Raw genomic sequence first — 16,500 nt, 5'->3', positions numbered from 1 at the left:
GCAACAGGCACAAGGTAGACATTTGCATCACAAATGGAAGAAATTGAAGGGCAAGAAGGAATAATGGGCACCAAACCAATCCACAACCCAACAGAACAATTTACATTAGCTCTCAAGGTTTGAAAATAATCCTCTATTCTTTGGGACCATCTGGGCAACAGCCCTGCCCTCCAGAGTCTGGGTGTTGGCCATGCTCTCTAGATTCTGGGTTAAGGCCCCTCAGCCCTGGGCTCCTGCTCCACCTTCCAGGCCCACTAGGGTGGCAACTCTACTCCCTAAGCATTGCGTGGCCCCATTCTCCTATCTATCTGAGTCATGACCCCATGCTCACAGAGCTGGCAGACACCATTCTTCTGCCCCTTGGACATGGCAACCCCACCCCCTCATCTTTGGACAGCAGCCCCATCCCTCTGGCACTCATGAACGGCAGCCCTATACTCTCAAACCGAGTTGGCAAAGATGTGCTTCTTTGAAACCTAGGAGGCTGTGGCCTCACCCTTTAAGATCCAGGAAAACACGGCCCCACCCTTTGAAACTGAGAAGGTCCTGTTTCCCATGCTCCTTCCAACAGTTCTGCTGATCTCTGAGCTGCTCCAGAGATGGTCCTTTTCTTTTCTTGTAGGACTACAGATGTAGCTCCTTTGGCCTATTTTCTGCCTGTACAATTCCAAGAGGCAGACAGCCTTCTCTCCTTTTGTTCTTTCTTTGTCCCCTTCAGTCTAATCCAACGGGTGTTCTGCTGTGGTAGTTGGTTATATCCACCAGTCACAGACTTACTATCTTTAACAAAAGATTGTGTAGCCATATCCTTGGTGAAAATTCTAGGACATGTATCCTTAGTTTATACAACAGAATTTTCCAAATCTTTAAGTTTCGTTTTCATTTTGCTCAGTTCATTTTTAAGCCCATCTCTTTCCTCTCGCATTTCACCATAAGCAGCAACGAGAAACCACATGGCTTCTTTAAGAAATTGCTTAGAAATCTCCTCAGCTAAATATCCAAGTTCATCACTTATGAGACCTACCTTCCACAAACATTGGAACATAATTCAGACAAGTTCTTTGCCACTGCATAAAAATATTGCCCTTCCTCCATTGTCCAATCACATGTTCATCATTTCCTTTTAAAGCCTCACCAGAAGCACAGTTAACATCCACATTTCTAACGACATTTTGCTGCTGGGACCGTATGTATTCTCTAAAATGATAGAGACTTTCTCTATAGCTCTCCTCACTTCTTTATGAGCCCTCTTCAGAATAGCCTTTGACATACATAATTCTACTGGCAGTCTCTTCAAGGCAATCAAGGGTTTTACTTTTAGGCACCTTAAAACTCTTCCAGCCTCTATCCATTACCCAATTCCAAAATCACTTCAACATTTTAGGCACCTGTTAGAGCAGCATTCCACTCTCAGTACCAAATTCTGTCTACTGATAAAACAGAAATACCAAAAGTGGATGACTTTAACATGCAGAAATTTATTTTCTCACAGTTTAGGAGGCTGTCTTTCTCTCTTGACTCTGGAGGAAGGTCCTTGTCTCTTTGCGCTTCTGCTCCTCAGTGATCTTCATGTGACTTGGCATGTCTGTTCTCCCATTTCTTCTTCTCTCACTTGCTTGCTTAATCTCTTTTGTATCTCAACAGGGATTGACTTAAGACATACCCCACACTAACCCTGTCTCATTAACATAACAAAGAAAACCCATTCCTAAATGACATTATAACTACAGACGTAGAGCTTAGGACTTAGAACACATATTTTGTGGGGACATAATTCAATCCATAACAGCATAGGAGAGAGAAGATAATCATAGTATACTACATGGTCTTTATATCAACCTTATAAGCAAACACACTATATGCTGGTTCTACCATTTGCCTATCAGTTTGTCATAGTAGTGTCATATCTGTGGTGGCTTGCATATTGCTATAATCCTGGAAGTTATGCCACCAGTATTTCAAATACCAGCAAGGTCATCCATGGTGAACAGATTTCAGCAGAACTTCCAGATTAAGACTAGGAGGAAAGGCCTGGAGATCTACTTCTGAAAATAAGCTGATGAAAACCTTATGGGTCGCAATAGAATCTTGTTTGATGTAGTGCTGGAAGATGAGCTCCCTAGGTTGGAAGACACTCCAAATACACAGCGGCCACAACCAATAATTGTGAAGATGTCACAAGACTGGGCAGCATTTCATTCTGTTGTATGTGGGGTAACCATGAGTTGGAGCTGACTCAACAGTAATTAACAACAACATATGTTGGCTTAAATAAAATTGTTCTATAACTATATCTGGAGGATTGGGTGAGAGCAAGTAGAGAAGGGGTAGAGGAGATAACCTCATCTAGCACAAGAGGATGTCAATAGATGATGTCTAAAATTGACACTTCAGGGACTGTCAGTGCAAGCATATTATTTAGGAGCATAAAGATGCATTCTAGAAGAAGTACTGTAGACAGAAGAATTCTAAGTGATTGCCTTGATGGAGCTTGATTGCAGGGAGGGAACAAGCAGGGGACAATTGTTTTTCTTCATAAATTTCTTACTTTTATCTGATATATTAACTGCACATATATTGAGTTGATAATGCCATGAAGAAAAGGTGGGGGTGGGGAATGCAACCCAGAAAATGATACTGGCTATCTCACAAAATTTCCAGGAAGGCTGGATCACAGTGCTTGGTAGTTAGGCGGGAACAAATGAAGTGACAGGTAGAACTATAGTCTGGTGAGAACAATGAGGCTGCCCTTACAGGACAGTAGAGGTCCAGCTGGCCCCGCTTCCCTGCTGCAGTGGTCAGTCAGATGGGCATCTCACCATCCCCACCACCCCTATGTCATTACATCACTGCCACCAGGGCCAGGGTCTTGGGTAGAGGTGCCTGACTGACTAGGGCTAGAGCATATACCCAGGAAGAGAGGCTAGTCTGGCAGAGGTAGCAGATAAACGATCTTTTAGGCTTCTGTAGGGGGAGATGAGTAGGTACCCCATCCCATAAGAATTCATATAGCTGAAGCTGCCTCAGTTCTAGGAAGGAGATTCAGATGTTGGATAGCTGAAAAGAATATCAAATGCACACTATAGTCACTTCCTGATCAAAGTACATACCACTCATGAGTATTAGTTTTTTCTCTTCTCTGACAGGCAAGTTTTTAGGGACTGAAGATCAAATTATTATAGTCCCTGCTTTTGAGGGTTTAAATATAGCTGAAAGTTCATCTGTCTATCCATCCATCCATCCATTCATCCGTCCATGTGTCCTTCCATCCACCCATCCATCCATCTGTCCATCCACCCATCTACCTATCTGTCTGTCTATCTATCCTTCACCTCTCTATTAATCAATCTTTACCTAGCTTACCTCGAGCCCAAGGGCTGTCATTAGTAAAACAATGATAGGACACAGTATTCTAGGAAAGTGTGTGGGAGTTGTCAGTGGAGTGAACAATTTGAAACAGAAACTCCAAGGGAAACCAGAAGATTGTCTACAAAATAAAAAAAATAATAAAATAAGAAAGAGATGAATAAAATCACTCCACCCACAGAAAATAGCATCCCACACCAGAGAAAACAATGCCTTTTTCCATTTTCCCTTTCACTAAGAGTACGAAGAGTGAGCAGGGCCTTTCTGAATCAGGGAATTAAGCACAAATATTGGGACATGCCATGGGTTTGCCTGTAATTTCTCTAGTGAATATATGTGATGTTCACTATGGAGACCCAAGGGATGGTGAGTATCACAGATTGAATTGTGTCCCCCCAAAATATCCACCAACTTGGCTAGGTCATGATTCCCTTATATGATTGTCTACCATTTTATCTTCTGATGTGATTTTCCTGTGTTGTAAATCCTATCACTATGATGTAATAAGGTGGATTAGCAGCAGGTACATTGATGAGGTCTACAAGATGAGACAGTGTCTTAAGCCAATCTCTTTGAGACATATGAGAGAAAAGTGAGCAGAAAGACGTAAGGACCTCATACCACCAAGAAATCAGTGCTGGTAGCAGAGCGCATTCTTTGGACCTGATGTTCCTGTGCTGAGATGCTTCCAGACCAAGGGAAGACTGATGCATCACAAGGACCTACCTCCAGAGCTGACAGAGAGAGAAAGCCTTCCCTGGAGCCGGTGTCCTGAATTCGGACTTCTAGCCTACTGGACTGTGAGAGAATAAACTCCTCTTTGCTAAAGCCATCCACTTGTGGTATTTCTGTTATAGCAGCACTAGATGACTAACGCAGTGAGAAAGCCCTGTGTTAGGAAACATGTACGGGGAAGTTGATTCAAGATTTATCATTTATTGAACCAAGCCATAGTTGGGAGTTTGGTGATATGAGAATTAATATGCTGTTTTTGACTTGATTTATTAAACATAATTTTCTATTAACTTTTATTTGAGTGATTTTGGACTCTTTATAAGAAACTAAGAGTGTTGAGAGGCATGTTTGTTGCATATTTCATATAGCCCCAAAAGATCTAGCACTGTGAGGAGCTCAGTTTCCAAGAGGAAAGTGATGGACATGCCAGCAAAGAAAATATTCCGTGAAAATAACCAAAGGACCTAAAGGGGGGCCAGCTGTGATTGTTTAAGCTAATGTGTGTGTGCTACATACTCATATATATTTACAGTACATATGTATAGATGCAAGTACACACAAGCACTCTCTCAAATTTGCACAGGCAAGAAATTTTCTGCTCTCTAGCTCTTCCTAATTCTCTAAGCTGCTAGGTTTGTTGTGCTGTGGGATTCTCAATAAACACCTGTGAGAATACTCCTCCACCTGGATTTAAAGTAATTTGCATTTCCTCTACTGTGAAACCAATTCACTGCAGGTATAGGCCCTAAGTAATTACAAATATCGGACACAATTTTAGTAATTGCATTTCTTGTTGGAAAGTGGTATTCAGAAAATATAACTTTAGGTGAGCGTATCAAGTGTTTGTTGGCATGAAAAACAAAATCCCTGCAGGATCTGTAGCTTGTAAACTGTGATCAGGTTTAAAAAGTCAATCTAATCTCTACATCTAATGAAGCTGAAGAAGGAAAGTCGTTAATTCAAAATTATGGAGACATATGTTCATGCTGGGCATAGAATGAAAGAGGATTTAAACAGGTGGCCATGATATTTGGGGAAAAGCCCGATTGGTTTTCAACTGCAATTCGGAGGGAAGAACAGAATGTGTTAGTAGCAGAGTCTGGCAGGCAGCTCGGCAGAATGTTTAGCCTTGCATGAATTCAGCCTCATACCAACCTAAGGAGGTTTATTTCTATAACTGGAAATCTGACGGAGACTTGGGAATAGTAGGCTGGCCTCTACCCTTCATATGTTACTGTCATGTACTACTTACAGGTTGGTTTTGAGGTGAGGTAAGAAGTTGTGTATGGGCAGAAAGTCATAGGGATTTACAACTAATCTACTAAGACTTCTTACCTTTGAACAATTTAAATAGAAGCTTTTTGCAATGGAAGGTATAAGTCAGACAACCCAATTGGTTTTTCTGTCGCTTGAATCTTAAGTATCTGCATTGTGTACACAGGGCCAAGTTCTTTTCCATGGATCTATACAGAAAAATCTAATTCTTTTTCCCTGAGACTGGCATTCATACTTTCAAGGCAGCAATGGTAGGTTCTGCAGTCATCTATTCTGAAGACCTAATATCGGCATTTTCTTCAACTATTACTCATCACTAAATTTTCAGCGATTTCATCATCCCTTTTTTTTTCAGTCTTCTCTGAATTCATTCATTTATCAAATATTTATTGTGCACAAACTACATGCCAGGCATACAGCAATGAATAAGGCATAGTCCCTACCATAAGAGTTCTGGAGCTAGTAAGTGAGACATATGGAAAAATGTATGTACTATGAAAAGTGCTATAATAGAGATATGCAAAGAGTGTTATGAGAAAATCATTTGTCTCCTGTCTGCAGATATAAGCAAAATGCTTTAGGTAGGGTTTGGCTAGTATAGAGCAGAAGAGGTCTCTCGTATCTTAGAATTAAACACCTATAACTATACTTACGTGCTCCTTTTCACACCTGACGTTATTTAATATATGATTTACAACTTTGATTTCTTTCTTCACCATTGCTGTTGTAGATGCCTGTTGAATTGGTTCTGATTCGTAGTGACCCTAGGTACAATAGAACAAAACACTGCCTGATCCTGTGCCATCCTCACAATCATTGCAATCTTTGAGCCCATTGTTGTAGCCACTGTGTCAATTCATCTCGTTGAGTGTCTTCCTCTTTTTCAGTGACCCTCTATTTTACAAGCATGAAGTCATTCTCCAGGGACTGGTCATCAGTAAGTGCTTCAAGTCCTCATCACATTCAGCAAGCAAGGTTGTGTCATCTTCATATCGCAGGTTGTTAATGAGTCTTCCTGCAATCCTATTGCCCTGTTCTTCTTCATGTAGTCCAGTTTCTCAGATTATTTGCTCAGTGTACAGATGGAATAAGTATGGTGAAAGGATACAACCCTGATGCACACCCTTCCTGACTTTAAATCATGCAGTATCCCCTTGTTCTGTTTGAATGACTGTCTCTTGGTCTATGTACAGGTTCCATATGAGCACAATTAATTGTTCTGGAACTCCCATTCTTTACAATGTTACCCATAATTTGTCATGATCCACACAGTCAAATGCCTTTTGCATAGTCAATAAGACAGAGGTAAACATCTTTCCCTCTTGTGTCTGTCAGTTTGTCATACTGTGGGGGCTTGAATGTTGCTGTAATGCTGGAAGGTATGCCACCAATATTAAATACCAGCACGGTCACCCACGGAGGACAGGTTTCAGCTGAGCTTCCAGACTAAGACAGACTAGGAAGAAGGACCTGGTGGTTTACTTCTGAGAAGAATTAGCCAGTGAAAATGTTATGAATAGCAGTGAAACATTGTCTGGTATAGTACCAGAAGATGAGACCCTCAGATTTGAAGGCACTCAAAAGATAACTGGGGAAGAGCTGCCTCCTGAAAGTATGGTTGACCTTAATGACATGGATGGGATCAAGCTTTCAGAAACTTCATTTGCTGATGCGGCATGACTCAAAATGACAAGAAACAGCTGCAAACATCCATTAATAATTGGAACCTGGAACGTATGAAGTATGAATCTAGGAAAATTGGAAATCATCAAAAATGAAATGGAGGGCATAAACATCAATATCCTAGGGACTAGTGAGCTGAAATGGACTGGTATTGGCCATTTTGAATCAGATAATCATATGGTCTACTATACCAGGAATGACAGCTTGAAGAGGAATGGCTTTGCATTTATCATCAAAAAGAACAATTCAAGATCTATCCTGAAGTACAATGCTGTCAGTGATAGGATAATATCCACACACCTACAAGAAAAACCAGTTAATATGACTATTATTCAAATTTATGCACCAGCCACTAAGGCCAAAGATGAAGAAATAGAAGATTTTTACCAACTTTTGCAGTCTGAAATTTATTGAATATATAATTAGGATGCATTGAAAATTACTGGTGATTAGAATGTGACAGTTGGAAACAAAGAAGAAAGATCAGTAGTCGGACAATAAGGCCTTGGTGATAGAAATGATGTTGGAGATCACATGATAGAATATTGCAAGACCAATGACTTCATTGCAAATACCTTTTTTAATCAACATAAACAGCGACTATACACATGGACCTCACCAGATGGAATACACAAATCAAATAGACTACATCTGTGGAAAGAGATGATGAAAAGCTCAACCTCATCAGTCAAAATGAAGCCAGAGGCCTACTGTGGAACAGAACATCAATTGCTCATATGCAAGTTCGAGTTGAACCTGAAGAAAATTAAAACAAATTCATGAGAGCCAAAGTACAACTTCAGATATATCCCACCTGAAATTAGAGAAAACAATAGATTTGACACATTGAAAACTAGTGACAGAAGACCAGACAACTTGTGGAATGACATCAAGGACATCATACATGAAGAAAGCAAGAAGTCATTCAAAAGACAGGAAAGAAAGAGAAGATCAAAATGGATGTCAGAAGAGATTCGGAAACTTGCTCTTGAACATCAAGTAGCTAAAGCAAACAGAAGAAATGATGAAGTAAAAGAGCTGAACAGATTTCAAAGGGCAGCTCAAGAAGACAAAGTAAAGTATTATAATGGCATGTGCAAAGACCTGGAAATAGAAAATGAAAAGGGAAGAACACACTCGGCATTTCTCAACCTGAAAGAACTGAGGAAAAAATTCAAGCCTCGAGTTGCAACAGTGAAGGATTCTATGAGGGAAATATTAAATGACGCAGGAAGCATCAGAAGAAGATGGAAGGAATACACAGATTCACTATACTAAAAAGGGTTGGCCAATGTTCAACCATTTCAGGAGGTAGCATATAGCCAGGAATCGATGGTACTGAAGGAAGAAGTCCAAGCTGTACTGAAGGAATTGGCCAAAAACAAGGCTCCAGAAATTGTTGGAACACCAACTGAGATGTTTCAACAAATGGATGCAGTGCTGAAAGTGCTCACTTGTCTATGCCAAGAAATTTGGAAGACAGCTACCTGGCCAACCGACTGGAAGAGATCCATATTTATGCCTATTCCCAAGAAAGGTGATCCAAAAGAATGCGGAAATTATCAAACAATATCATTAATATCACACAAGTAAAATTCTGCTGAAGATCATTCAAAAGTGACCGCAGCAATATATTGACAGGGAACTACCAGAAATTCAAGCCAGATTCAGAAGAGGTCATGGAGTCAGGGATATCATTGCTGATGTTAGATAGATCCTGGCTGAAAGCAGAGAATACCAGAAAGATGTTTACTTGTGTTTTATTGACTATTCAAAGGTATTCGACTGTGTGGATCATAACAAATTATAGATAACATTGCGAAGAATGGAGATTCCAGAACACTGAATTGTACTCATGAGGAGCCTGTGAACAGATCAAGAGGCAGTTGTTCGAACAGAGCAAAGAATACTGCATGGTTTAAAGTCAGGAAAGGTGTGCATCGAGGTTGTATCTTTTCACCACACCTATTCAATCTGTATGCTGAGCAAATTATCTGAGAAACTGGACTATATGAAGAAGAACAGAGCATCAGGATTGGAGGAAGACTCTTTAACAACTTGTGTTATGCAGATGACACAACTTTGCTTGTTGAAAGTGAAGAGGACTTGAAGCACTTACTGATGAAGATCAAAGACCACAGCCTTCAGTATGGATTACACTTCAACATAAAGAAAAAAAAAAATCCTCCACAACTGGACCAATAAGCAACACCATGATAAAATGGAGAAAAGATTGAAGTTGCCAAGGATTTCATCTTAACTGGATCCATAATCAACACCCATGGAAAGAGCAGTCAAGAAATCAAAAGACACATTGCATTGGGCAAATCTGCTGCAAAAGTCCTCTTTAGTGTTGAAAAGCAAAGATGTAACCTTGAAGTCTAAGGTGCACCAGACCCAACCCTGGTATTTTCAATCGCCTCATTGTGCTGGACGATAATTAAGGAAGATCGAAGAAGAATTGATGCCTTTGAAATGTGCTGTTTATGAAGAATATTGAATATACCATGGACTGCGAAAAGAATGAACAAACCTGTCTTGGAAGAATTACAGCCAGAATGCTCTGTATAAGGAAAGATGGCAAGACTATGTCTTACACACTTTGGATATGTTATCAAGAGGCATCAGTCCCTGGAGAAGAACATCATGCTTGGTAAAGTAGAGGGTTGGCAAAAAAGAGGAAGACTCCTAATGAGATAGTTTGACACAGTCGCTGCAACAATGAGCTCAAGCATAAGGACTGTGTGGATGGCACAGGATGGGCAGTGTTTTGTTTTGTTGTACATAGGGTCACCATGAGTCAGAACTGACTCGAGGGCACCTAACAACAAACATCTGTCTGGTATTCTCTACTTTCAGCCAAGATCCATCTGACATCAGCAATGATATCCCTCGTTCTACCTCTTCTTCTGTATCTGGCTTGAATTTCTGGCAATTCCCTATTGATGCACTGCTGCAACCATTTTTGATTATCTTCGGCAAAATTTTACTTGTGTGTGATATTAATGTATTGCTGGATAATTCCCGCATTCTGTTGGATTAGCCTTTTCTTTTCGAATGAACACTTACAAGGATCTTTTCCAGTCCGTTGGCCAGGTAGCTGTCTTCCAAATTTCTTGCCATAGACAAGTGAGTGTTTCCAGTGCTGCATCCATTGCTGAAACATCTCAAATGATATTCCATCTATTCCTGAAGTTTTATATGCCAATTCCTTCAGTGCAGCTTAGACTTCTTTGGTACCGTCAGTTCTTCATCGTATGCTACATCCTGAAATGGCTGTATGTTGCCCAATTCTTTTTAGTGTAGTGACTGTGTATTCCTTCCATCTTCTTTTCATGCGTCATGTGTTATTCAATATATTGCCCATGGAATTCTTAACTATTGTAGCTTAAGGCTTGAATTTTTTCTTCAGTTCTTTCAGGTTGAGAAATACCAAGCGTGTTTTTTCCTTTTGGTTTTCTACCTCCCTGTCTTTGCACATTTCATTATAATATTTTACTTTATCTTCTTGATCTGCCCTTCAAAATTTTCTGTTCAGCTCTTACTTCATCATTTCTTTTTTTTTTTCACTGTACCTCTTTCATTTATTTATTGTACTTTAGATGAGGGTTTACAGAAGAAACTAATTCCTCATTAAACGATTAGTACACATACTGTTTTACGATATTAGTTAACAACCCCACGACATGTGAACCCTCTCCCTTCTTGACCTTGGGTTCCCTATTACCAGCTTTCCTGTCCACTCCTGCTTTCTAGTCCTTGCCCCTGGGCTGGTGTGCCCCTTTAGTCTTGTTTTGTTTTATGGGCCTATCTAATCTTTGGCTGAAGGGTCAACCTTGGGGAGTGACTTCACTACTGAGCTGAAAGTGTGTCCAGGGGCCGTACTCTTGGGGTTTCTCCAGTTTCTGTCAGGCCAGTAAGTTTTGTCTTCTTTTGTGAGTTAGAATTTTATTTTACATTTTTCTCCAGCTCTGTCTGGGACCCTCTATTGTGACCCCTGTCAGAGCAGTCAGTGGTGGTAGTCAGGCACCATTTAGTTGTACTGGACTCAGTCTGGTGAAGGCCATGGTAGATGTGGACCATTAGTCTTTTGGACTAATCTTTCCCTTGTATCTTTAGTTTTCTTCATTCTTCCTTGCTTCTGAAGGGGTGAGACCAGTGGAGTATCTTAGATAGCTGCTTACAGGCTTTTAAGACCCCAGACACTACTCACCAAAGTAGAATGTAGAACATTTTCTTTATAAACTATGTTATGCCAGTTGAACTAGATGTTCCCTAAGACCATGGTACCCACAGCCCTCAGATCAGCAGTTTGGTCCCTCAGGGAGTTTGGATGTGTCTATGGAGCTTCCATGACCTTGCCTTGTATGAGTTGTGCTGGTTCCCCTAGTATTGTGTACTGTCTTACCCTTCACCAAAGTTAAAAAAAAAAAAACCCATTGCCATTGAGTCAATTCCAACTCATAGCGACCCTATAGGACAGACTAGAACTGCCCCATAGAGTTTCCAAAGAGCACCTGGTGGATTTGAACTGCCAGCCTTTTGGTTAGCAGACATACCTTTTAATCACTATGCTACCAGGGTTTCCTCACCAAAGTTACCACTTATCTATTGTCTATTTAGTGTTTTTCCATCACCACCCCTCCCCTCCCTCGTAGCCATCAAAGATTGTTTCTTCTTCTGTGTAAACCTTTTCATGAGTTTTTACAGTAGTGGTCTCTTACAATATTTGTCCTTTCGTAATTGACTTATTTCACTCAGCATAGTGCCCTACAGATTCATCCATGTTATCAGATGCTTCACAGACACATCATTGTTCTTTATCGTTGCATAATATTGTATTGTGTGTATGTACCATAGTTTGCTTATCCATTCATCTGTTGATGAGCATCTAGGTTATTTCCATCTTTTTGCTATTGTGAACAATGCTGCAATGAACATGAGTGTGCGTATGTCTATTCGTGTAACAACTCTTATTTCTCTAGGATATATTCCTAGGAGTGGAATTGCTGGATCATATGGTATTTCTATTTCTAGTTTTCTAAGAAAGTGCCATATCATTTTCCAAAATGGTTGCATCATTTTGCATTCCCACCAGCAGTGCATAAGGGTTGCGATCTCCCCACAGCCTCTCCAGCATTTGTTATTTCCTGTTTTTTTTTTTTTTTGATTCGTGCCAGTAATGCCGGGCTGAGATGCTATCTTATTGTGGTTTTGATTTTCATTTCTCTAATGGCTAGTGATCATGAGCATTTCCTCATGTATTTGTTGGCCATTTGAATATCGTGTTTGGTGAAGTATTTGTCCATTTCCTTTGCCCATTTTTTAACCGGATTATTTGTCTTTTTGTTGCAGAGGTCCTGGATTTTCTTGTAGATTTTAGAGATTAGACCATTGTCAAATTTGTAGTAACCAAAAAATTTTTCCCAGTCTGTAGGTTCTCTTTTTACTCTTTTGGTGAAGTCTTTTGATACTTCATCATTTCTTTTGTTCATTTTAGCTACTCTACATTCAAGAGCAAGTTTCAGTGTCTCTTCTGACATCCATTTTGGTCTTTTCTGTCTTTCCTATCCTTTTAATGACCTTTTCTTTCTTCGTGTATGATGTCCTTGATATCATCTCACAATTCGTTTGGTTTTCGGTCATTAGTGTTCAATGTGTCAAATCTATTTCTGAGATAGTCTCTAAATTTAGGTGGGATATACTCAAGGTAGTATTTGGCTGTCATGGACTTGTTTTAATTTTCTTCAGCTTTAACTTAGACTTGCATGTGAGCAATCGACTGTCTGTTCTGCAGTGTCCCCTTGCCTTGTTCTGACAGATGATATTGATCTTTTCCACCATCTCTTTCTACAGACGTAGTCAATTTGATTCCTGTGTATTCCACCTGATATGTTCCTGATAGTTGCCATTAATGTCGTGAAAAAAAAGCATTTTCAATGAACAGGTCATTGGTCTTGCAAATTCTATCGTGTGATCTCCTGCCATTTCCATCACCAATGCCATATTTTCTAACTAATGATCCTTCTTTGTTTCTATCTTTTGCATTCTAATCACCAGTAATTATCAATGCATCTTGATTGCATGTTTGATTAATTTTAGACTGCAGAAGTTGGTAAAGATTTTTACCAACTTCTTTAGCATGGTTGTCAAAAATGGTCCATTTATTATTTTTTATTTGTATTTTATTAATTTATCAATTTCTACTTTTATTCTTATAATACCTTCTACTTTAATTTTTTTTCTATTTTTTTAGCTTTTTGAATCAAAAGCTTAGTTTATTAATTTTCAGTCTTTTGATCTCTATTAAATTCTTTTGAGTCTATGTTTTTTTTGGGTGCTGCTTTAGCCACATCCCACGTGTTTTGGCATATGAGGTTCTTGTAGTTGCTCAGTTGTATACAATCTGTAATTTGTCTAACTCCAGAGTTTTCCCAGTGACTCTCCTCAGATCCTGTCAGGCCATATGCCCTTCACCAGATCCTGGTGTTCATGCTGAGAGGATACATGGGACAATTGCTCCACACAGAGGGTAGCTCTCCCTACATCATCCCCTTGCCCTCCACATCCGTTCTGAAAAAAGCAGCAACACCCTTTCTAATTAGGGTGGACAATGAGGGGAGCTGGCAAATGGGTATGTTTTTCTTAGTGATGCTGCCAACAAGAAATTCAGTTCTGGAGAAAGACCCCTTGCCAGAACAACTAGTTAAAACAAGAATATGCTTGCGTCTAGGTTTCATCAGAATATGATGAGGTGCATCATTAAACAAGGCAGGGAGATGGGGGGGTGGACTTGGGAAGACAGATTCTCCTACTCACACAAAGCAGTAAAGTTCAGCGTGAGCACAGGTGAGCCTCATAAAGATGCGGTTCAGGTGCATGCCTGCTGGGCTGGCACGAAAGAAAATGATGTAGCCCATTTGCTACTCTTTTCCCTTTCCGTCTCAAAATCACTTTTTCTTATCAACCTTCCTTCAGGATGCAGTAGTTCCATGCTCCCCTTATTCTCTCGCCTATGAAAATTTACCCTTAAGAAAGGATCTGGAAACTCCAAGATATAAATGACTGGTCCTTAATATAGTACCTCACCCAGGCCAATACTCCTCTGAGAGGGAAAACAAAGCCATAAATTAAAGGAAATCAGCATGCATTTGTAAAATTTTCATCATTGGTAGTATAAAGGATCATTTGGAGACAGTATTCACATGCATATGAGGGTTAGGCTCATATCGTAAATGAGTGAAGGGGGCTGGGTGTACAGTGGTGGTTCTCAAACCGAAGGGAGAATGGGGAGGGGGAAATAATTTTGCCCCCCAGTGGACGCGTGGCAAGGTCTGGAAACGTTTTTGATTGGCATGATAATCTAGTGGGTAGAAGCCAAGGATGCTGGTAAACAACCTGCAATGCACAGGACAGCCCCAAATGTTGGGAAACATTGGTGTAGAGTGATATGTATTTGGCGAATGACACTTGGCCCCCATGTTGGGAGGACAGCAAGGAAAGCCTAAGTGGAAACAGCTGGAGACTGTCTGCCTGAATCAAAGGGACTTCTACTACTTAGCTACCAAGAGTTGTTGTCTCATGCCATGGTGCCATGCAGCTGAATCTGATTGCTGAATTAAAAAATCCAGAGTTTTATGTGAACTGTCTAAATTTGTAAATACCAGCAATGAGTCCGAATTAACAAAGTTGAGAGAGTCAAACAAAACACGATCATGGGCTGGACTTGACCTGCTGGCGGCTAATTTACAAGCTCTGACCAGATAGTCCTGTCCCATCAGTGTCATCACAGGTTGTAAATCCAGGGCTGCAAGGTACCAGGACAAAGTTCTGGCAGTCAGTCCTGTCTGCTTATACCAATTGCTGTTGAGTCAGTTCCGACTAATGGCAACCCCATGTGTATCAGAGTAGAACTGTACTCTGTAGGGTTTTCAATGGCTGTTCTCTTGGAGATAGATTTTCAGGCCTTTCTTCCGAGGTGCTACTGAGTGGACTGGAACTGCCAGCCTTTTGGTTAGCCGAGGGTGTTAACCATTTGCAGCTTGTAGGAACTCCTCTCTCTGCTTAGACCAAGGTTATATTATTGAGGCAGGAGCCAAGGAGGGTTCTGTTTTAGCTGTATGTATGGAGGGGGAAAAAGTACTGAAGAGATTAAATAATACGCACAAAAGTTCCTCCTGTAGAATTATCTGGCGCTAAAAGAAATGTTAGTTGACTCTGAATACAAAGGTAAAACCTCACTGTTTGAATGGGAGCCTTTTTTTTTTTTAAACGGGTATTTTAGTATTAGTGACCAGCTCCTGGGATAATGAGCTGACAGTTCGTTTGGCTTGAATTTGGAGGGTAAACACATATTCTTTGTGTCTGGGAGGTGCGCCTGAGATTTCTTTTGTCTCTCCCTGCTTTGAAAAAAAAAAATCCTGCTTTGGGGAAAAGTAAATTTGGCATGGCCTTTGAATGTCTGCCTCCCCCACACTTTTTTTTAGCATGGAAGCTTTGTAAATTTGCCTTGTTAAGGAACAAGCACCATCTTCATCCCCACTGAAATCTAATTCTCATCCAGAGGCTATGTAATGAGCAAGGGGGCGGCAATACCAACAGCGCAGACAGCCCAGCCCACGCAGGTACACCGGTGTGGCTGTACCAACCGCGGACAAAGCTCCTTTGCAAAGAACTCTTTTTTTTTTTTTTTTTCTTCTCTTTCACCTCCCCAGCCTAGCCCGAGCCATGAGAAGAAGAACGTTGTCAAAGAGACAGGCCAATTTTACTCACCTTCCATAATAGCGCATTACAGACTTTCCAAGAAGACACCATTCAGGGTGAATCACCAAATTCAGGATGAAAAGGTTTTGATTTGCAAAAGCGCTTGAGCATTTCTCTTTAGGGCTGGAGATGACGGGGAAGGAACCTATGTGCCTGCAGCTGCTTCACCTTCGGTCCAGGTGCACTGGCAAGCTCCCCACAGTGGAGCAGAGCGTTGCACCCAGCATTCACAGGCACCTTTGTCACACTGTGGGTGCCAGGCCCGTGAATGCCTTATTTAAGGCAGAAGAGAATGAGAAGATGCTGGTGATGGTGGGGTATTGAAGCAAGTGGAATTGAGTCAAAGCATGAACTACAGGTTAACAGCAACTGAAATTAATGTTAAAATTTTCACATCCTCAAATGGAGTTCATCAACACAGGTAAGAGGTGATGAGTGAGAATGCTAGATGGAGGACTGTATCATCTAGGATGATTTCAATTACTAGTAACAAAAAATCTCTCTAAAGTCACTTAAACCCTTCTTATTCAAAGTTCAGGTTCAGAACTGGCAGTGTTAGTATCACCTGGGAGCTTGCTGGAATTGAAAATCCTATAGCTCCAGCTCAGATCTCCTGAATCAGAACCTGTGTTTTGACCAGAACCATGGGTTATTTGTCTACACTTTATAGCTTAAGAA

The sequence above is a fragment of the Loxodonta africana genome, chromosome 1 (assembly GCF_030014295.1).
Source record: "Loxodonta africana isolate mLoxAfr1 chromosome 1, mLoxAfr1.hap2, whole genome shotgun sequence".
Lineage (NCBI taxonomy): Eukaryota > Metazoa > Chordata > Mammalia > Proboscidea > Elephantidae > Loxodonta > Loxodonta africana.
The sequence above is the reverse complement of the archived record's forward strand: the minus strand, read 5'-3'. Positions refer to the sequence as shown.